Source organism: Lepidochelys olivacea, assembly GCF_965140295.1.
Source record: "Lepidochelys olivacea isolate rLepOli2 genome assembly, chromosome: 4".
In the NCBI taxonomy this organism is placed as follows: domain Eukaryota; kingdom Metazoa; phylum Chordata; order Testudines; family Cheloniidae; genus Lepidochelys; species Lepidochelys olivacea.
This window is the reverse complement of record NC_140414.1, coordinates 113,109,242-113,131,955: the sequence shown is the minus strand read 5'-3', so window position 1 is coordinate 113,131,955 and position 22,714 is coordinate 113,109,242. Positions and strand designations below refer to the sequence as shown.

Genomic DNA, 22,714 nt, shown 5'->3' with positions numbered 1-22,714 from the left:
TGCTTGCTGTGCGCTCCACAGTATCTGTGAGAGTAAGGGGGAGATGTTTATGGCGGGGTGGGAGGTTGAGGCAAAACGCCTGGCTGCTGGTTACGCGCAGCCAGATACCAGGGCGGTTAGAAGAGCACAGGAGGGCATGGTGCACATCAGAGAAGCTTTGAAAACCAGTTTCATGACTGGCCAGGCTACGGTGTGAAAGTTCTGTTTGTTTCTCCTTGATGAAACCCCTTGCCCCTTGGTTCACTCTACTTCCCTGTAAGGTAACCACCCTCCCCTCCTCCCTTCGATCACTGCTTGCAGAGGCAATAAAGTCATTGTTGCTTCACATTCATGCATTCTTTATTTATTCATCACACAAACAGGGGGATGAGTGCCAAGGTAGCCCAGGAGTGGTGGTAGAGGAGGGAAGGACAAGGCCACACAGCACTTTAAAAGTTTAAAACTTTAAAACTTATTGAATGCCAGCCTTCTGTTGCATGGGTAATCCTCTGGGGTGGAGTGGCTGGGTGGCTGGAGGCCCCCCCACCGTGTTCTTGGGCGTCTGGGTGAGGAGGCTATGGAACTTGGGGAGGAGGGCGGTTGGTTACACAGGGGCTGTAGCAGTGGTCTGTGCTCCTGCTGCCTTTCCTGCACCTCAACCATACGCTGGAGCATATTAGTTTGATCCTCCAGGAGCCTCAGCATTGAATCCTGCCTCCTCTCATCATGCTGCCACCACCTTTCAGCTTCAGCCCTCTCTTCAGCTCGCCACCTCTCCTCCTGGTCATTTTGTGCTTTCCTGCACTCTGATATTGTCTGCCTCCATGCATTCGTCTGTGCTCTGTCAGTGTGGGAGGACAGCATGAGCTCAGAGAACATTTCATCATGAGTGCGGTTTTTTTCACCTTCTAATCTTCGCTAGCCTCTGGGAAGGAGAAGATCCCGTGATCCTTGAAACACATGCAGCTGGTGGAGGAAAAAAAAAGGACAGTGGTATTTAAAAAGACACATTTTATAGAACAATGGGTACACTCTTTCATGTTCAACCTTGCTGTTAACATTACATACATAGCACATGTGCTTTTGTTACAAGGTCCCGTTTTGCCTCCCACCACCATGTGGCTAACCCCTCGCCTCTCCCCGTGGCTAAGAGCGGGGAACATTTCTGTTCAGCCACAGGCAAACAGCCCAGCAGGAATGGCCACCTCTGAATGTCCCCTTAAGAAAAGCACCCTATTTCAACCAGGTGACCATGAATGATATCACTGTCCTGAGGATAACACAGAGAGATAAAGAATGGATGTTTGAACGCCGGAAAACATACACTGCAATGCTTTGTTCTGCAATGATTCCTGACTATGTGCTACTGGCCTGGCGTGGTAAAGTGTCCTACCATGGTGGATGGAATAAGGCTGCCCTCCCCAGAAACCTTTTGCAAAGGCTTTGGGAGTACATTCAGGAGAGCTTTATGGAGATGTCCCCTGGAGGATTTCCACTCCATCCCCAGACACGTTAACAGACTTTTCCAGTAGCTGTACTGGCCGCGAATGCCAGGGCAAATTAATCATTAAACACGCTTGCTTTTAAACCATGTATACTATTTAAAAAGGTACACTCACCAGAGGTCCCTTCTCTGCCTGGAGGGTCTGGGAGGCAGTCTTGGGTGGGACTGGGGGGTACAGGCTCCACATCCAGGGTGAGAAACAGTTTCTAGCTGTCGGGAAAACCAGTTCTCCGCTTGGTTGCTGTGAGCTATCTACAACCTCATCATCATCATCTTCCTTGTCCCCAAAATCTGCTTCCCTGTTGACTCCTTCAGTGGAGATGGAAGCAGACAACATGGTTGGGGCAGTGGTGGGCTGAACCCCCTAAAGTGGCATGCAGTTAATCATAGAAGCAGCATGTTTTGGGCTGTGACCTGGAGTGGCTGTTTGCCTCTCTGGTTTTCTGGTAGGCTAGCCTCAGCTCCTTAAGTTTCATGTGGCACTGCTTCGGGTCCCTGTTATGGCCTCTGTCCTTCATGCCCTGGGAGATTTTGATAAATGTTTTGGCATTTCAAAAACTGGAACGGAGTTCTGATAGCATGGATTCCTCTCCCCATACAGCAATCAGATCCCATACCTCCCGTTCAGTCCATGCTGGAGCTCTTTTGCGATTCTGGGACTCCATCATGGTCACCTCTGCTGATGAGCTCTGCATGGTCACCTCTGGTGATGAGCTCTGCACTCACCTGCAGCTTGCCACGCTGGCCAAACAGGAAATGAAATTCAAAAGTTCATGGGCCTTTTCCTGTCTACCTGGCCAGTGCATCTGAGTTAAGAGTGCTGTCCAGAGTGGTCACAATGGAGCACTCTATCTAATTGCATCCACAGTACCCCAAATTTGACCCAGCAAGGCCAATTTCAGAGCTAATCCCCTTGTCGGGAGTGGAGTAAGGAAATCGATTTTAAGAGCCCTTTAAGTTGAAAAAAAGGGCTTCGTCATGTGGACGGGTGCAAGGTTAAATCGATTTAACGCTGCTAAATTCGAACTCAACTCCTAGTGTAGACCAGGGCATAGAAATACCCTGGGAGGAGAGAGAACCTCAGATGTTCCTAATATCTTGCACTGGTAAATGACCAGGTAATGAGGACACCCCTCATCCAGTGTTAGCTCATCTGACCCCTTACTTATATTCCTGGTCTGTAAACTCTTATGTCTTGGTGTCTCCATGGATCCAGGTGACCTGAATAGGTGCTGCCATCTGCAGCAGCTCAGATTTGATTAAACTTTCCTCTACTGGTAGTTGGGCACACTCTGAATCCATTTATCCAGACACTGTCTCTCATTCCAGATGCTCAGACACAGTATACTCTCTGGGAGCCCCAGATGCCATAACTGCAGGAATAGCACATTCCGCCATTGTCATGTTCCATACAGTGTAGAATTTCTTTGTCCATCTGACATCAAGAAAAACAGAGAATAGAAAAAGCCGGTTTTCTCCTCCCCAGCATATTCTGTCTGAGCATCCTTATTCCTTTTGACTTCCCTTTGCAGTCTTTGAATCCCTTCCTTTGATTTTTCTTTGATTGTTCCTCTGTCTGTCGCATGGAATGTCCCTGGCTGTGGTGGCCTCTCTGGCAGCTCCGCCGATAGGTATTCTCCTGTTTGTTGTCCAGCTTTGAGCACTTTTGACAGCTAGTCCCAGCACACCCAAGTCTGCAGGCTCCTAGCCAGAGTTTCTAAATTGACTTCCAATACGATGATGTCCCTTAGATTCCCTATTGTCCAGAATTTCAGAAGAGCTGGATTTTTAATTTTTAAGTTTGGAAAATGGCCTTTAAAAATTGTGCTTTTGTTTGTTAGTTTTATTGCTTTCTAAGATTATATGGACTCTGTTAAGTAAAGATCCATAATTCTTCTGTCTAAACTTCTGATTCTTGAAACACCAACAAAGTGAATTATCTTAAAAAATGGCTTTTCTTGTGCCCACAATGACAGAAGATAAATCTGTATTTTAGATTTTCATATGGAAACTGACATTGCAACAGAATTCAATGTGAAGTAAATTTGTCATAGCCCCATTTCTACTGTAGCATTACAACTGCTTTATTTGCACTTGCTGATGACCGTTTCGTTTAATGGAATGCTGATATTAATGTCTGTGACTAAGATTTTGCATCTGTTGTACTTTCTGGGACAGAGTTAATGTTGTGGTTGTTCTCAGACTGTGAGTCCTTGTCTCTGAGAATCTTAGATCCCAGTTCAGCCAGATGCTTAAGCACATGCATATTCTGAGACTTGAAGTCAATGTATGTATTCCAAATTGTATGTGTGCTTAAGTAATTTAGTGAGTCAGGGCTTTAGCTCTGTACATAGCTGGATTTCTAGCATTTGAGATTTTATGTAACTCCATCCTTGTACTCAGACCACTGATATGTGTCTGCAACTTCGCCTTAATGATTTGTTTGTGAGTGACAGAATAGATACTGTCTAGTTGATACAGCACAGACTTTACTATAACAGGTCTTGGTCACATGATACAATTTGGGCTGGATCCTGGCCCCTCCTATCACTTTGGCTTCAGTGATGCAAAACAGCCATAATGCTGACTTAATAGGCCAGTGGAGGATAACCCCTGCCAGGGGGAATTCCTGGGTGCTAGAGAACTGCTGTGATGACTCTACATTATCAGCTGTCTTAGTCCCAAAGCAGTGGACCTTACCTGGAAACAAGGGGCATCTCTACACCCCAGCAATACTCAGCTACTGGGAAAACTCATTGAGGTCATAGGTGTTACTGGATTAAATACTTAAAATCCTGGTTTCAAAATACTTAAATTCATAATCAGGGGAAAATGGGATGTGTGGGATAAAAACTGAAGAACATTCCTGCAGCCTGATTACAAAAAGGTGTTTCCAACACCATGTTATCTAGCAACCAAAGTACAAAATTCAGAGTCGTGATAAATGTATTCATAAAGGAAGAGATCTTTATTCAAGCTACAGACTATATGCAAGTCTTAAGAAGCAAACTTTGGTTCCAGAAAAGACTTTTCTACTCAAACCCCAATTCCAATTGGACTTCATCACATTTTAAATAGACACTTCCCTTCTTATTTTGGGATTGGCTGCGGCTTGCATCACTAGTCCTCACATGTCATACTTGGTAAAGGGCTATTCCAACGCTGAACTGTCATTACAACCACATACAGTATCATTTACTTTACACTTGTACAAAGAACTCCACCCAGACACACTTCTTATGCCAAGCCACCCCTTCCATGTTCTGTCTGAAAGTGTGTCACAATATATCTCGCTTTGGTTCTACGTTCAAGAGACATTACATACATTCCGCAGGAATGATTAATAGAGAAAAGTGACAATACCTCTAGCAAAATTGATTTCAACTTTCTAGAGTGTTCATTATGCAATTAAAAACAAAGCCTATTCACTGGAAATGATCATAATGTGACTCCTGCCCCTACCAGATGTCTTGGCTGTTGGGGCAACCTGTTTTTCCTTTCCTGGCTCTTTCTCTGGCAAGGTGTATAAACAATTAGTAGAACACTTCAGAAGGTCTCTCTCGTATGCTTAAGTAGGGCCACCAGCCTAGAGACAGGTACCATTTAGGATCACATGACTCATTCTGCCTATCATATTGACTTGCATTTGTGTGGTGGTGAAGCTGATTGGTGATACACAGAACTAGTAGCAATAGAGGAGGAAGTGAGGTGCTGAGCACAGAGCTTGATTAAGGCAATCTGGTGTCCTAGGCACACCATGACATGTGGGGCCACGTGGCTCCATCCTGTGATCTGACCCTCTGCCATAGCTCCTTCAGCCTCCTTCCTCATCGTGTGGTTGAGGCAGCAGTGGCAGCAATGGGCCCCCCAATGACTACCTCACCAGCCAGGTTTATCTGGGTGGGCCAGGTCCTTTTCACTCTTCTGCTCTTGCCACATGGACTCCTCTGATGGATGGTGTTGGTGGGACCTTCAGAGCAGTGGGACTAGGACTTCACACATCATTGACATGCACTGTACAGTTCATACCTCTCAGAGCTATTGTTTCAAACTGTCTACTGACTCAGCAGGTATCACTGCTTCAGTTACACTGATCATGCTTCCAAACATCTCTTCACCAAGACTTACTTTTTATTTTTAAATGAAAACTGAGATGTGATGTAATCACATGACTCCAGGAGCCATAGTCTGCCTTAGGAGGTAATGGCTTCCAGTCTTGTGCTCAGTCTGTTAATAGAAGTGATGAGTAAGATGGCATGTTAGCCTCCTCCCCATCCTCCAACCTCCTTTCAGTATCATACACGTGGTTAGACTCCTTTCGACCTTCTTGCCCTTGCCACTGTCCCAATGTGTATAAGGGACCCTAATTTACATCACATCTGAATTTGGCCCAATAACTAGAGAGGACAATATGGTCTACAGAGACAAAATAGGCATATGGAGATAGTAGAAACTACTGGTGAAAAACAGAAGAGTGCACAGTAAGAAAGACAGAAAATCCATTCCTTCTAAAATACCTCATCAACCACAGCACATTGTAACCTAAGGGATACAAGGTAATTACTATGCCTGCTAGTGGTCAACTGTAAATATATTAATTATTATTAATTACTATTATTATTGTAAAGTATTATGTCCAAATATTTGTAGGCTTTGGACACTGAAAGTGTTAATTGACAACACGGGATGTTATACAATATAGTGTCTACCAGCTTTCTCTTTTCTCCAACAATGTCAGTGATGGAGAAATGTGTCTAATTTGCACATAGCCTGATTACTCACTGCATTGGACCTTGTATAAAGGAGAAGTTAATGCTTCCATTCTCATTTGGTAGAAGTTAATCTTTATCCAGAGAATGTTATCAAATGAGTAAATTAAACAGAAAGAAGTCCCTACTCTGAAATCTGTTGGGGTTTAAACAACATTTGTTTACCGTGTAAGTTGTTTGGAGGGTGGAGTGGATAAATGGCAGAAAGGCAATATTGCTTATCACCTCTGTATCTACAAAGCACTGTTCAGCCATTCACTAATTCTTACATATTATTCTCTCTCCCTCTCCATACAACAGATGGGGAAGATGGGATATAGAAAGATTGACTGAGGTTTTAAAAACCGCCTAAGGCAGAGGTGGGCAAACTATGGCCCGTGGGCCACATCCAGCCCGCGGCACTGTCCTGCCTGGCTCCTGAGTTCCTGGCCAAGGAGGCTAGCTCCAGGCACCTCCCCTTATGTTCCCCCTCCCCTGCAGCCTCAGTGCAATGTGACGCCAGCTCTCTGGCCCGCCGCTCCTGCTGGGCAGCGGGATGGTGCGGCTGCAAGCTCCTGCTGCTCTGAGTGGCATGGTAAGGGGGCAGGGAGTGGGGGGGTTGGATAAGGGGCAGAGGGTCCCAGAGGGCAGTCAGGGGACAAGGGGGATTGGATAGGGGGTGGGGTCCTGGGGGGTCTGTAAGGGGGCAGGGGTGTGGATAGGGGTTGGGGCAGCCAGAGGACAGGGAGCAGGGGGCAGTTGGATGGGGCGGAGATCCTGGGAGGGGGACAGGGAGCAGGGGGGGTTGGATGGGTTGGGGGTTCTGAGGGGGGCAGTCAGGGGGCAGGAAGTGGGAGGGGGTGGATACAGGGCAGAGGCCAGGCTGTTTGGGGAGGAACAGCCTTCCCTACTCGGCCCTCCATACAGTTTTGCAACCCCGATATGGCCCTCGGGCCAAAAAGTTTGCCCACCCCGACCTAAGGGATATGGGTGTTGTGTCCATATCTTCTAGGCCTGTGGTTCTCGGGTACTCAGAGGTCTTCCAGGGGGTACATCAACTCATCTAGATATTTGCTTAGCTTTACAACAGGCTACATAAAAAGCACTAGTGAAGTCATTACAAACTAAAATTTCATAGACAATTATTTGTTGCTCTGTATACTATACAATGAAAAGTAATTACAATAGTTATATTCCAATTGATTTATTTATAATGATATGGTAAAAATGAGAAAGTAAGCGATTTTTCAGTAACAGTGTGCTGTGACCCTGGTGTATTTTTATGTCTGATTTTGTAAGTTTTTAAGTGAGGAGAAACTTGGGGGTACACAAGACAAATCAAACTCTTGAAAGGCTTACAGTAGTATGGAAAGGTTGAGAGCCACTGTTCTAGGCAGCTTGAAAAAATATTTCATCCAAAGCCACATGGAACATCAGCCATGGACAGTATTTAAGACCTCCTGGCTCTCAGGCCCGGGCACATTCCACAGGTCATGCTGCCCCATGTACGGATAAGATTTTCCCATTTGCTGTCTCTTTACATAACCCTCATCACAAAACCATGCTTTTTACATTTTCACTTTTCACTTATTTTTAAAGCTAGCATGCTATAAGATGTTTCTGTAAAAGCCTTAAAACAGCCTGCATTATTCCATAAGGTAAGAGTAGAGAAAAGTCAGTAAAGTTAGCTTGTTTTCATTTAATTTCTGCAGACTGACTCATACTCTCCAATCCCTTGCCCTTAGGGAAGATACAAGGAAATGATGTAATTCTTTTTGGATTTTTCATGCCTTGAACTTTTTCTTTTGGCATAAGCAGTACGGGGCCTGTTTTGTAATTAGTCTGTGCTAAACTAAAATTCAGTCCTTTCTCTCCCCCTCTGTACACACACACACAACGAAGCACACAATGTTTGTAATTAAAAAGCATTGATTTTAGTGACTTATTGGGTCACCCATTCATTGCATGCCCACTTTACAAATATAACTTTAATAAACTGGCTGAGGCCTACATGTGATATACGGCTATTGTAGGTCTTCCAATTGTGAAATGATTCTTGCAGTTAGAGACATTTTACCCTTTTGTGTTTTGTTGACTAGAGAGAAGCACAAATCAAACTACGGATCCAAACACTCACCTGGATTGCAGGTATTCCAGATCTGCATCTGAATTTTGCTAACAGCCCCCTTGTCTTTTATTGGGTTAAAGTGAAACTGCAGATCTGAACTGTGAACTATCTGAAATCCAGATCCAAAGTGTGGCTTGAGGCTGTATCTGGTGTTTGATTCTGGATGCATGTCAGTGGGTATGAACTTTTCTCAATGTTTTTGGACTAGAAATTGGGCTGGGAATGTCAGAACAGATTTTGGCAGGGAAAGAAATATTATTCTCTCCCGATACCTAGGTAATAATAATAGGTAATAAAAGCACATTGGTTCCAATCCTGCTCACAGTGGGGTACGTGGCCAAGCTCTCAGTGTCTTCAATGGGAGCATGTGACTGGGTGCTATCAGCAGCACCCTGATCACTGACATTGCTGCAGCCAGTCAAAGGCAATTATACGCTCTGTTGTGGGGTCTGGGATTGTGAGCATGTGGGTGACAATCACAGGGCTAACAAGGTTGTTGGAGAGAATATAAGGGGAGGAAACAAGAAGTAAGGGGGCAGTTCAAGAGGTGCTCACAGGGTGAGCTGTGAGTGAGGACTGCAGGGAAGCCAATCCTTGCTATAAGCCTGTGTTATGTAAGAGAGAAATAAATGCACATCTTGGTGAAGGATAAACAGTCCAGTGTGCATTTGTGACTGTGAAACCATTTGAACTGGCCAGCAGTGAGGTCACCGAGTAGCGACAGAGGCGCACTGTGACATGTGGGGGCTTGTCCAGGATCAGTAAGTCCCTCAGCAGAAGAGGATACGTGATGGGGGACCTGCAACAATGAATACTGCAGGAATTCTTCGAAGGGCAGGCCCAGGTACAGCAACAGCTTCTGCAGGGGCTGGTGAATGCCAGTGAGGGGACTGGGAAGTGAACAGTGGGCCTGGAACTATGTAAAACTATGTAAAATGGTGCCAGGGGATGACCCTGATGCCTTTTTATTAACTTTTGAGCAGCGGTGACTAGCACCAGATGGCACAAGGGTGCATAGGCACTTTGGCTGGCGAGGCTCAGGCAGCCTATATGGCCCTGAGCAAACATCAGGCGAAAGACTATGATACACCAAAAGCTGCTATTTTGGGCAAGGGAAAGCTGAGAAAGCTGTCAGCTGAGAAATACCGCAAAAAGATCGGGTGGCCAGATGGGATGGCGGGATATGCCCCAGGGCCTCTGTGCAGAAATTGTTGGACTGGGCAACTCAATGGTTTCAGCCAAATAGAGAGCATATTGAAGCCCTAATGGACTCCATTATTCTGGAGCAGCTTATACAGAGCATTCTGAAGACTACAAGGATCTGGGTTTGGAGGCAGCAGGCAGAATCACTTGGCGCGGCCATGAAATTAATGGAGTACGTGGAGGCGGACTTTCCACGAAAAGAGCTCTGTCCCCTGATGACTAAGTGTGGGGGGAGAGGGCTGAAGAATCGCAGACAGCAAAGCCCAGGAAGGAGATGCAGGGGGCAAAAGAGGGTGCCCCAGCTGCCCAAGTGGTACCAGGCAAAGGACACATAAGGCGGGACTGTCCCTGCCTAGACTGTGAGTTTGTGGAGTTCTGAGGGTGGATAGGTGTAAAAGGGGTGCTAGGGAGAAAAATGATTACGATCTTTAGGGACCCCGACTGGTGGGACTGCGTGAAGGATCCATGAGTACAGACAGAGCAGTATCAAACTCTTTAACGAATCCTTACATCACCTTTGTGAGAACGTTAAGTATGAGTAGCTATAGGAGCTGAGGAAATACTGCAAAACTACTTTTTGTAAACTTGTTTGAATTTTTAAACAAATTCATTTTGGCTGAGTTTTTGCACCCTTTTTGTGTTTTCTGTGTGCAAACATGTGGGCACTCGAGCTTTAAAACCACAAATACTTGTGGAAAGCAAATGTGATGGCCACACCCTCAAGTATTCACTGAAACTGAATTTTAAACTTCTTTCTATGAGCAATTGCACTAGAAACCTGTTTGAGTTATGGTGATTCAGCCAGGGAACTGAAATGGCACTTCCTGACTTGTGTGACCAATCACAATAAAGCCACTCAATTCAAAGAGTAAGCCATCGGGAAGATGAAATTCAGGACAAATTTTTAATAAATTAAAGAAAATTATTGAAATACATTCCATGGATGGAAAGAGGCAAAATGAGTTAAATTGTTAATTATTCTCTGCCTTCCTGGAAGCATTAATATTGCTGTTTCTCAGATGTGGGGGACTGAGACATAGAAAATTGAAGTAACTTATCCAAGGCCACACAGCAAGCCATGGGCAAAGTGAGAATTGGCACTTGGGCAATCCTGATTTCTAGACCCATGGTCAATGACTGTACTTTCTCTGCCCTGTGCTGTGCTCCCACAGACTGTCACCTCAGTTTCACTCCTTATCAGCCCCTCTTCTCCCCAGCCCTGCCCTCCTTGCCTCCTGCTTTACCCTTTTCTTTCCATTTTAATTAATCCTCTGCTCACTAAACCAACCTCCCAATTCGTAAATACATTTTAAAAAATTGTAGAACTAACATGATGTTTGCTTCCATACTACTGATTGCTCTGCTTCTGTGTTCTACCCTTCCACCCCACCTTGTGCCTGTCCTAGTTACATGGTAGCTCTTCAGGGCTGTGACTGGCTGCTATTGTGTGTTTGTACAGTGCCTAGTACAATGGGGCCCCGCTTTTGGTTGGGCCTTAGGCACTACCATAATAAACATATTAAAAAATAATTTATTAGTGCACTCTTTCCCAAGTATATGGTACCTGCATTTCTAATAGTACCTGAAATTGCCACTGGTAGAGATGAGTAAAAACAAATGAAGAGTTAACCACACTTTTTTTTTTCCCCTGACTTCAAATTCTGATTTTGAATGATGGCTCTGACTAATTAATATTTTTCTGAACCCTTTTGTTGACACATGACACATTTTACACTGTTTAACTTATGTTCTTCATGATCTTTAGAATACCTCAACTTGCTTTTCAGAATCAAACACCAGGCTAAGCTGGTGTATTACAGGAAACGCCCTGTTTTGTTCAGCTTCTAAAATTTGTTTACATAGTGTTTTCATTACTTAAAACCATAAATAAAACCAGAAGCCTGTGATAAAATCTAAGATGTGAAACAGAAACCTTGATCCACGCAACAAAAAGAGAACGCTTCATGAAGTTGAATTTTTAAATGTCAACCTCTTATAAAATCCAAGTATTATCATTATTAGATATACTGGTGCAGATTTTTTCTGAAATTGCCCTTAATATAGTATTAGGTGCAGATTTTCAGCTGATGCAAATTGTCATAACTCCATTGAAATCAATAAGGTAACTGTGGATCTCCCCATAATCTTTGCTTCTAAAACTGGCCAAATCAAATTCTATATTTCCCTGAAGAAATAAAGGAAACATCAGACTGAGAGGGGCAAGTGTGTGGTAATTACTTCATTTAACTATCCTTTACTTGAATACTGAAGGTTTTTCATGCAAATTGTTTTCATTAAGTTTTCTGTGACAGGGTCGGGCCAGATGGCTATAGGAGAGTAATAGAAGGCAGATATATTAGCCCCAGACTAAGTAGGTCCCTTTCCCTGGGTAAGGTAACAGAGAACAATCAGGAACCTTCTGGAGACAATTAAAACAGGCTGATTAGAACACCTGCAGCCAATCAAGAAGCTGCTAGAATCAATTAAGGCAGGCTAATCAGGGCACCTGGGTTTTAAAAAGGAGCTCACTTCAGTTTGTGGTGAGCGTGTGAGGAGCTGGGAGCAAGAGGCACTAGGAGCTAAGAGTGAGAACACGGACTGTTGGAGGACTGAGGTGTACAAGCATTATCAGACACCAGAAGGAAGGTCCTATGGTGAGGATAAAGAAGGTGTTGGGAGGAGGCCATGGGGAAGTAGCCCATTGGGTTGTAACTGTCACACAGCTGTTCCAGAAGGCACTCTAGACAGCTGTATTCCACAGGGCCCTAGGCTGGAACCTGGAGTAGAGGGTGGGCCCGGGTTCCTCCCAAATCCTCCCAACTCCTGGCCAGACACAGGAGGAGTCGACCTGGACTGTGGGTTCAGGAAAACGGCCAAGCTGAGGGCTGCCGTGAAGCTCCAAGGCCAGCAACTCCGCCAATAAGCACAAGGCCCACCAAAGTAGAGCAGAAACTTTGTCACATTACATAATATTAGATTTTTTCTTCTCCTCTCCCTCTGTCTCTTTGAAATCTTATTCTCTGATGAAAGACAGTTATTCACATTTCCTGATTGGCAAACCTTTATTTTTTTTTTAATTTGGTAAAACTTCCTCAATCAACAGTGCAGTTTCCTCACCAAACAGCTTGATAGGAAAATAGCTTTTTATATTTAATTATATAAGGACCCCACTAGCTACCACTTTATAAAGTACAAGCTACTTTTTAAAACTGTCCATTCAAGTACATGTTTAGGACCTCCATGACTGTGTGATGATTCAGTGTAGATGGTCTAGTTGGGCCGTGGCAGTCATTAAGTATGAAAAACTTTCCAGAGTTTGCTGGCCAGTAAGGAATAAAAGTCAAAAAAATTAATGAAAAATTATTTTTGCAATTTGGAAAAATCAAGACACAAATGAGGATGACGACTGGGTCACCACGGGAGGCCCCGAGGGATCATCCCCTCGGCGGCGGGGAGGGAGAGGGTTTCGGGGATGCATGCCTGCTCCTCTGCCCTGGCCCCTGAGTGCACCACATGCACTGAGTTCAGTGTCACCGATGCTGTTGGTTGCTGCTCTGAAGTGGCGGCCAAGGAATGGACTGACTGAGACATTGGCGTCACAGGCATGCCCGACGAGCTCCAGTAGGGCCATTTCACCACAGTGGCATTGTGGAGTCGACATGGCTTCAGGTGCCCCATTGCACCAGTGCTGTCGCCGTGAAGGGCTGAATTCTCTTTCCAAACTGGAGGAAACACCTTCTGGTGACCACGGGGGAGCCGTTGAAGCTTGCGTCTCATGGCTAACCACGGTGCCAGCGATGTAGGATGTCCCGCAGAAGACAGAGACCTGGGGTGTGGAGATGGAGAGTGCTGTCTCGTCTCTGGTGACTGCCATCATTCTCCCATCATCTGGGGGGTCTTTACGGCTGGCTTGCCCTCACCGGGAGCTTTTGCCATGATCTGCGATACACACGCTGCCGGTGGTGCTGGTAGAGGCCTCTGCTTTCTGGGTGCCAGGAGAGCCTGGGAAGGCATTGGCACTCCCACCAGTCTGGGACCCCTACCACTCCCTGGAGTTGGTGACGGATCCCTCGGAGGGCTAGGAGGCCCCCATAGGAGGGGCATCCACATGTGGCTCTGATGTGGGATGTCTGCTTGAACTGTGTCCTTTGCCATTCTTGCTCGGTGCCGGGGAGTCACTCTTCTTCGACCTCTTCTTAGGCACCCATGATGGGAAGCAGTGATGGGTGTAGCCCATTGATAGGGATGTGCTGCTTACCAAGGCTGAGGTTCTCGGGCAGAGTCTGGCTGGGAAGGCTTGAATGCCAGGCGGAGAGCAGGCTCCATGAGGAGGGCCCTCAGACAGACGTCTCACTTTTTCTGAGTTCCAGGATGAAAGTTCTTACAGATGCAACACTTCTCCTTGTGATTCCCCTAAGCATTTGAGGCAGCTGCTATGGGGGTCGCTAGCAGTGATAGGCCTGTTACAGTCAGAGCAGTGTTTAAAACCCGGAGACGGGGCATACTTACTGACTAACTACTGTAAACAAACTATTTACAAGACCTTAAGGCTCAAAGACTGAAGTAGAAGAATCGCTAGCCCTTGCAAGGCAAGGGAAAGGTGCTCCAACTAACCATCATGGGTGGTAAGGAGGAACTGAGAGGGTGTAGGGCCGGTGGCACCTAATATACCGATACATGCGAGCGGCACTCAAAAGGGCGCTACAGCCAACCCTACGGATACCGCTATGGCAAAAAAATCTCCAATGGCCTCACATGCATGTGCGCGCACACCTAGAATGGAATCAACATGAACAAGCACTCAAAGAAGAAGAAATATATGCTAAAAGTATACTAGTAAAATTTTCAGGTGGCACAAAATGAGGAAAATGGTAAACTGGTAAATAATTAGGACAGGTTAGTTATACAGATCACCCTGGATTGCTTAGTAAAGTAAGCTCATTGAACATGTGTTTTAACACAGCCAAATGCAAGGTCATATATCTAGGAACAAAGTGTCTACATAGATATCATACTTAGAAGACAGGGGCTATACCCTGCAAAGCAGAAAGCAGTTATTCTGAAGAGGACTTGAGGGATCATGGTGGGTAACCAACTGAACATGGACTCCCAGTGTGATGCTACAGCTAAGAGGATGAATGTGATCCTTGGATGTATATGTGGGGCATATCAAATAGGAGAGAGGAGGTGGTATTACCTCTTTATGGGTATGCCTACACTGCAGCTGGGAGCAAGCCTACTAGTGCAGGTAGACAGACTGTCGATAGTGAGGCTTGAGCTAGTGTGCTAAAAATAGCAGCATGGGCAATATGGCTCAGGCTCTTAAGCCCACTCAACCCCCTGAGTCTGAGCTCTGGTAGCTAGCTTGGTTGTCCACCAGAGCCTAGATGTCCTCACTGCTATTTTCAGAGCCCTAGCTCAAGCCTCACTAATATGAGTGTAGACCAGAGGTCCCCAAATTGTGGGGTGTGCTCCCCTAGGGGAGCATGGAGAAACATTTGGGGGGGCACGGAGGGCTCAGGCCAGCTCCCAAGGGGGGGCATGGATGGAGCACCAGCCAGCCCCGCCCTGCCCCCAGCTCTGCTCCTGCCCCACCCTCAGCTGCGGCCCTAGCTCCCGGTCCTACGCCCGGCCCCAGCCTTGGCGCGGATCCTCACCTGGTCATGGGCCCAGCTGCCAGCCCCCCAGCCCTGGCCCCTGGCTGCAGCTCCATTCCTGAGCCCAGACCCATCCCCAGCTGTGGCCCAAGCCTCAGTCCCCTTACTCTGGCCATGTTCCCCGCTCCCCCTGGAGCTGCAGCCCCAGTTCCAGGGTGGGGTGCAGGGGCACAGACAGGGGTAAGGGGGGTGCAAACCTCAAAAGTTTGTGGACCACTGGTGTAGACCCTCCCAGCTGCAGTGTAGACATATCCTATATGGCCCTACTGAGACAATTTCTTGAATATTGATTCCAGCTGTAGTAGCCATACTTCATGGCAAAAAATTGTAGAGGGTTCAGGAAAGAATTACAAGCATGATTTGAGGTCTGGAAAATGTGCCATATAGTAAAGAAGCTCAATCTGTTTAATTTATCTGATAGAAGGCTAAGGGCCAACTTGATCACCATCTGCAAGTATCTTCATGGTGAAAAGATTTTTGACAGTAGGTGGCTCTTTAATCTAGCAGAAAGGCATAACAAGATCGATTGGCTGAAGTTAGATAAATTCAGGCTAAAAATAAGGTGAAATTTTTTTACAGTGAAGGTAATTATCCATTGAAACAACTTACATAGGGATATGGTGGAGTCACCATCCCTTGAAATCTTTAAATCAAGCTGGATATCTTCTTAAAAGATACATAGTTTAAACAGAAGTTGTGGGCTTTATGCAGAAATTATTAGGTGATGTTCTTCATCCTGTGTTATGTAGGAGGTCAGATTAGATGATCAGAATGGCCCCTGTGATTGTAAAGTCTATGAAGTCTTACACTTGTATGTAACATAACACCCACCAGAAGAACTCTGCATCTACAGGTTTCACTGCTGATCGGAACCAACCCCAAACTGATATTCAATTTACAGGTTTACATAGCTCTCAACAGCATTTTATTGGAGTGCCTCAGAATTAATTTTAATCTCCTTGGGAATTAGGAAAGTATTATCCCCAATATACAGATGAACAGAGACACTGTAAAACTTGCTCAAAGAAACCTATAGCAGAGCCAGGAATTGAACATAAATGTCCTGAATACCCATCCATTGCCTTAACCCTTTCTCCAAGTGGTTCCCTGCTTCACCAGGCCATTTCTTTATTTGCTATATTATCATGGTAGGAGCATGTGGCAGAATATACCTCTGTGTTCACACCCTGCACACTATTGTAGTAATTTTTGTATAAGGCATGCCTTGTAAGGTATCATTTGAAAACTCATAATTTTCAGGTCCATATTGTCCTGATAAAATGTGTGGGAATATTGTATGTAATGTTATAGGATTTCCCTGAATCATATTAACACATGTTCAAACCCCACAGTACTGCCCAAACAGAATTCGGAAAACAGATCTGTCCTAAAGAAAGGAATGTGTGCTTGCCATAATTTGTATTTAAACAGCAAATAGTCATGAAGCAGGGAGGGAAACAAAGACAGCTCAAACAGGTGAGGAAAAAGGCAGCAGGGAACATCCTTCCATGTAGAATCTTTGTCCCCTCATACCCTGCTAGAAATGTTTTTCAAGCGGGAGACTGAAACTATAAAAAGGAGGGACAAACATCCCAAGGCACACACCTCCCCTCCCCGCCTCTAGCATTCACTACATCTGAAGAGACACAGGAAGTAAGTGTTGGACTGTGAGGGAGGAGTCCTGACCTGAGAGTTTGGTAAACTGCTGGAGTACACAGTAAGAAACTTTGATGGAATCTAACATAGTTTGTTAGGCATTAGTAAATATCTCATCTTTATTTTTCTTGTAACTGTTTTCTGACTTTTATACCTCATTACTTGTACTCACTTTAAAATCTAACTCGCTGTAGTTAAACTTCTTTTACTGTTTTATCTAATCCAGTGTCTTTTAAACTGGTGTGTCTGAATAACTATTTGAGATAATAAACTGGCATATTATTTCCTTAAAGGAATAATGGACTTTAAATATCTGAACTGTCCACAGGAGGGCTGGGCAACACAGGACATACATTTCTGGGGGGAAATCTAAGACTGGGGGTGTGTTGGGGTCGTCCTTCAGTATAACCAAGGCTGGTGAGAGCCAGAGTGTAACCCAAGTGTGGCTGGCAGATTGCAGTAACACACAGACACTCAGGGCTTGGCTACACTTACATTTTATAGTGCTCTAACTTGCTGGCTCAGGGGTGTGAAAAATCACCCCCCTGAGTGCAGCAAGTCAGAGCGCTTTAAAGCAGTAGTGTAAACAGGCTCTGAGCACTGGGAGCCATGCTCCCAGTGCTCGGAGATAATCCCCTTGTGGAGGTGGATTACCAGGAGTGCTGGGAGAGCTCTCTTCCAGCGCTCGCACACGACCACACTTGCACTTCAAAGCGCTGTCGCGGGAGCGCTCCTGCGACAGTGCTTTGATGTTTCCAATGTAGCAATGCCCTTAGAGTGTGGCTTGTATGCTGGAAGGCTGTTCATGAGAAGTCCACATGGGAGCTCCTTCTGCAAGGCATCATGAGGCACCCAAGGTTGCAGGGCAGGGATGACACAGTCCCCCACTGGTCTGCACTGTAACCTGGTATGTCACAAAGGGTGGGTCTATTTTGAATGCCTCAAAGCTGTTTGTGATGCTTTGGGGTTCAACCCAGACCAGTAAGGTGTTCTCACCACCTGCCTTGCAACTCTGGGTGCCTTAATTGGTATGCTGTGGCTCACAGCCTTGACACCAACAGCCAGCCTTCAAGGATGCAGGTCATACCCTAACTTCCACCTCCCAGTTGCTTTTTGCAGGGTGACCCTGACCTCCACAAAACTATATCCCTACAGCATCTAGCCCCCTTACTGCACACTTATAGAAATTGTAAACTTTGTTGATCCTTTAAATAGATGATACACTGAGCCTGTTAACTTAAATGGAATTAACACACACTTTCCTTTAGTTAGTGCACTGAACTGGCTTACAGTAAAAGTAAAACAAGTTTATTTAACAAAAGGACATAGGATTAAGTGATACCAAGAATAAGGAATAAAGATAGAAAGGGTTACAAGCAAACAAAAGTAAAAATACACTTCTAAAACCAAAACCTGATTTTAACAAATTAGACACTCTTGTTCACCAAGTCTCCTTTACAGTATGGCTGACCAAACTCTCTGGCCATGACCCTTCATAGATCTCAAAGTGCTTGGTTCCTTTCTCTCTTTAGGTGAAGGATGCCAAAATGCCTTTTTCTCTCTGCTTACATCTTCCCAAAGTTCATAGACCCTGCTTGAAGAGGCAGCAAGGCCTCCTGGGGTTGCAATCTCCATCCCCTATTGAGATTAGGTGGTCACTTTCCCCCACTTGCTCTTCTGATGGCTTTATTTACCTCACATGTAAATGTGCTTTTCTTTGTCTTTGGGTGAGACCTTGCTTAACATACATTGGAGACGGCAGACAGCTGCATTAATTGCTGTCTGGGAGAGAACCTGTTTCTCCCTTTGTTTGGTCACAGACTTTAACACATAATATCAGTGAATATCCATAATGTCTCCTGTAATATTAATATATACATTTCACAGTGATATTAATCACCAGTGTGTCATCAGTTTTCAAATGATATATTATATGCCACCTTTTAGATACAGATAATAACAACAGTGTGTTAGGTGTAGTGAGTAAGTCAAGCCTGACAAGAGTTGCAGACACAGAGTTGTGAATAACCAGTGGGCTTCTGTGTCATAGAAGCAGACTCCATTTTGTCTTAATAGCCAATAGTTCTTAATAGCTTAATAGTTCTCCTTTCAACTGCACCCGTGCAGCCGCATTGATTTTAAAAGAGCTTTACTAATGTAACTCAGAGGAGAATTTGGCCTTTATCATACGTGGAAAAATAATCCAACTAAACAGCTGAAACTTGTGGAAAACTTGGCATGCCAATTGTTATGATTATAATTTAAAATTCTCAACCGTGTGCTCTGGCATTACACAGCAGCAGTCTCTGGGGAGTGTTGGGAGGTGGAAAGTTTGCTTCTACATATTCAGCCAATTCAGACTTGGATAGGTATGCTCAGCTCCCATTGAAGTAAATGGTGCATTTCTACTTCTATCTGTTTCCGATTTTTGTTGCATCTCTTGACCCCTCCAAGAAGTGTTGAAGGACCCTGTAAAAACTGTAGAAATACCACAATGTATCAAGCAGTATTAACTCCTCTGTGTGCTCTGATCCCATCTTAGAACGCTCACAGACCACCCAGGCACCCAGTGGCAATACAGCTACTTATCTAGCCATGATGCTGTAGTTGGTAGAGGAGATGGAGTCCCTCTGAATGGCTTTGCAATGTTGGGGCTTGGTCCACCTGGGTTCCCTGGCCTCTCCTGCTTTTGCTCACCCTGTTGACATCCTGGTCTCCCTTCCTATTGATCCCATGACTGGGGAGGGAAGGCGAGAACAAGCCAATTCCATGGCTTTGTTTTCTGTTAGTTCATCTCTGCACATTTCTATGCAGATGGGGCATATATTGGTCTTTACGTTTCTTAGGTATCTTCAATTATTTTTGCTTCTCTCTGGAACTAGACAATGTGCGCAGCATGCGGCTAGAAGCTGGGAATTCCTACCTTCTATTCCTAGCTCTGTCACTGACTCACTGTGTGGCCTGGGGTAAGTCATTTAATTGCTTTGTGTTCCTTATCCCCATGTGTAAAATGGTGATTATAATACATACTCGCCTATGTTGCAGAGGTGCAGTGAGGATGACCATCTGTAAAGCATTGCATAAAAGGTGAACTTCCTTATTATTATTATTTAATTTTATTAAGTTTAGGGCAATTCTTTTTCTTCTGACTGTGCTCTTTTACTTTGTTTGCTCCTACACTCCCATTTAATCTTCCCCCTCTATTCTTTTCTCTGCCTCTCTCTGGTCTCTTTCATTGTCACATTCTGCTCCCTCAAATTCAGCACACACTTTGTCAACGGTGCTTCTGTTATGGCTTGAAACTAACAAGACAATGAACTGTTGCTTTCCTGGCAATAAGAGACCAGCTTTTTTTTGTCAGTTTTCAGCTGCTCTGGAGACAGTGTCCGTTAGTTTCTTTCTGCTACAGAAAAGACTGGCAAATGGGGGGTAACAAATTCAGCATGTCCTTCTGGTCTGTTATCAGAGCAGAGACTGGGAGCAATTTAATGCTGTCTCCTCAGCCAACCCCTGTATTGTTTATTGCAGTGACAGTCTCTCACTCTACCTTTCCACCTCCTTTTCTTTCCTGTCTCTCCATTTCTCTCCTATAACATGTCTTCCCTCTCACTAGATTGTCACCCCTTCCATCACTGCTACTCCAGAATAGCCACTGTTTTTGTAGGAGTTCCTTCCCCACTCTGACCTCTAGGGTACAGATGTGGGGATCCGCATGAAAGACCCCCCTAAGCTTATTCTCACCAGCTTAGGTTAAAAACTTCCCCAAGGTACAAACTTTGCTTTGTCCTTGAACAGTATGCTGCCACCACCAAGCGTTTTAAACAAAGAACAGGGAAAGAGACCACTTGGAGATGTCTTCCCCCCCAAAATATCCCCCCAACCCCAACACACCCCCTTTCCTGGGGAGGCTTGAGAATAATATCCTAACCAATTGGTTACAAAATCAAAGACCCAAACCCCTGGATCTTGGAACAATGGAAAAATCAGTCAGGTTATTAAAAGAAGGGTTCTATTAAAATAAAGGTAAAAATCATCTCTGTAAAATCAGGATGGAAAATACTTTACAGGGTATTCAGATTCAAAACACAGAGGATCCCCGTCTGGACAAAACCTTAAAGTCACAGAAAACAGGAATAACACAGGGAAAATTCACATAAAACAAAAGATAAACTAATCCGCCTTGCCTGGCTTACCTATACTGGTTGCAATATTGGAGACTTGGATTAGGATGGGTTGGAGAAGATGGATTTCTGCCTGACCTCTCTCAGTTCCAAGAGAGAACAACCACGTAAGCAAAGAGCACAAACAAAAGCCTCTCCCCCCAGATTTGAAAGTGTCTTGTCCCCTTATTGGTCCTTGGGGTCAGGTGCCAGCCAGGTTAGCTGAGCTTCTTAACCCTTTACAGGTAACAGGATGTTGCCTCTGGCCAGGAGGGATTTTATAGTACAGTATACAGAAAGGTGATTACCCTTCCCTTTATATTTATGACAGCTTCTTTTCCATTTTTACATAAAGGGAAAAAGCAAATGTTACAAAACTGATCAAAACAAAACAGCTGGAGTTTTTTCCCAAAAGGATTCTATAAACAATGAAGAATAAAAAATATGGAAAATAAGAGAATAAAGTTATTTCAAGGTGTTGACTAAGGACTGGCTGTTTAACGTATTTAATACTCTGCAACCTTTTTTTCCTCCCAGAGTTTATATAGGTATATCTAAAAAATGAGTTTTCATGTAACCCCATGGTTAATTATGTTTTCCACATGATTTTCCTTGTTAAGAAGCTGAGTGGAAGTCACTGGCAGATCAAGAAAGACAAGCTTTGCTGGTTCTATTAAGCCACTTGTAGTAACTTAGGAAATGAACAAAAGTATATATGACCTTCTGATCTGCCTGCAACAGCTTGTGAAGATTTATCCAGGAAAAAAATTCTGCATAAATATAACCCCCAGGGCTTTGGTGGCAAGTTCTAAAGCTGCCTATTTATTTATTTTTATTTTTAGTATCCTGAAACCCCAGTCACAATGGGGGACTCTTTCGGCCAAGGGCTGTGCAGACACACAAAATAAGAGGCGGTACCTGTCCTGAAAAGCTTTCCGTTTAATTAAGACAAGATGCAACAAGTGGGTGTAATACTCAGTTGGAAAGAACAAGCGATAGTAGCACATGACTACATATTATACACAAAGTGTGCTCTTAGCTGGTCTTGAATCATTCAGAATTGTCTGGTTTTAAAATTACAAGATATCCATTTGACTTTTGTTTTGTTTTGTTATTTCAGTATTCCCTATTGGCCATTTATCAAGCCATGACCAGATAGCATTCTTCTGTAGGCATTGTGGTAGAAGTGGGTCTTGACAAGGGATTTGAAGGACAGGGTAGTGAAATTTTGAATTAGTTCAGGGCGGGTGAAGAAGTATTGGCATCAGAGTGTCAGAAGGTGGTTGGCGAGAGAATGTGGGATCAAGGCTGATGCTGGCAAAACAATGCGGCAATACAAATATTTATTCTGGGCCAGATTTTCACAAATGCACGACATGCACCCTTTATGCTGGATTTTTTTTAAACAGCTCAGCTCCCATTTAGGTGCCCAAATGAATTGTTTTCAATGGGACTCCTGGGAACTGAGCTCTTTTGAAAATCTGGCCACTTCATTTAGGTGCCTATGTGGGAGCTCTTCTGAAAATCCATCCCTACATTTATAAAATGGAGCCCTATCATATGGTTCATCCTCAACATGAAACTTTGTAAGTGATTTTTATTTAGATTAGTTTTAAGAGCAGACAAAGATGGAAGAGAACTTCACTGAAAACCTCCTAAAAGAAAAATATAGCACAGTT

The 22,714-nt window shown here is 44.5% G+C and overlaps 1 long non-coding RNA gene across 1 annotated transcript; it reads right to left on the bottom strand.

The window, feature by feature from the left end:
- Window positions 1–405: 405 nt before the first annotated feature.
- Window positions 406–21,157, bottom strand: LOC311519417. Its single transcript, XR_014711272.1, has 3 exons — window positions 21,069–21,157; window positions 1,599–1,792; window positions 406–945 (listed from the first exon to the last, which is right to left on the bottom strand). It is a non-coding gene; the product is annotated as an uncharacterized lncRNA (long non-coding RNA).
- Between the last annotated feature and the right edge of the window lie 1,557 nt (window positions 21,158–22,714).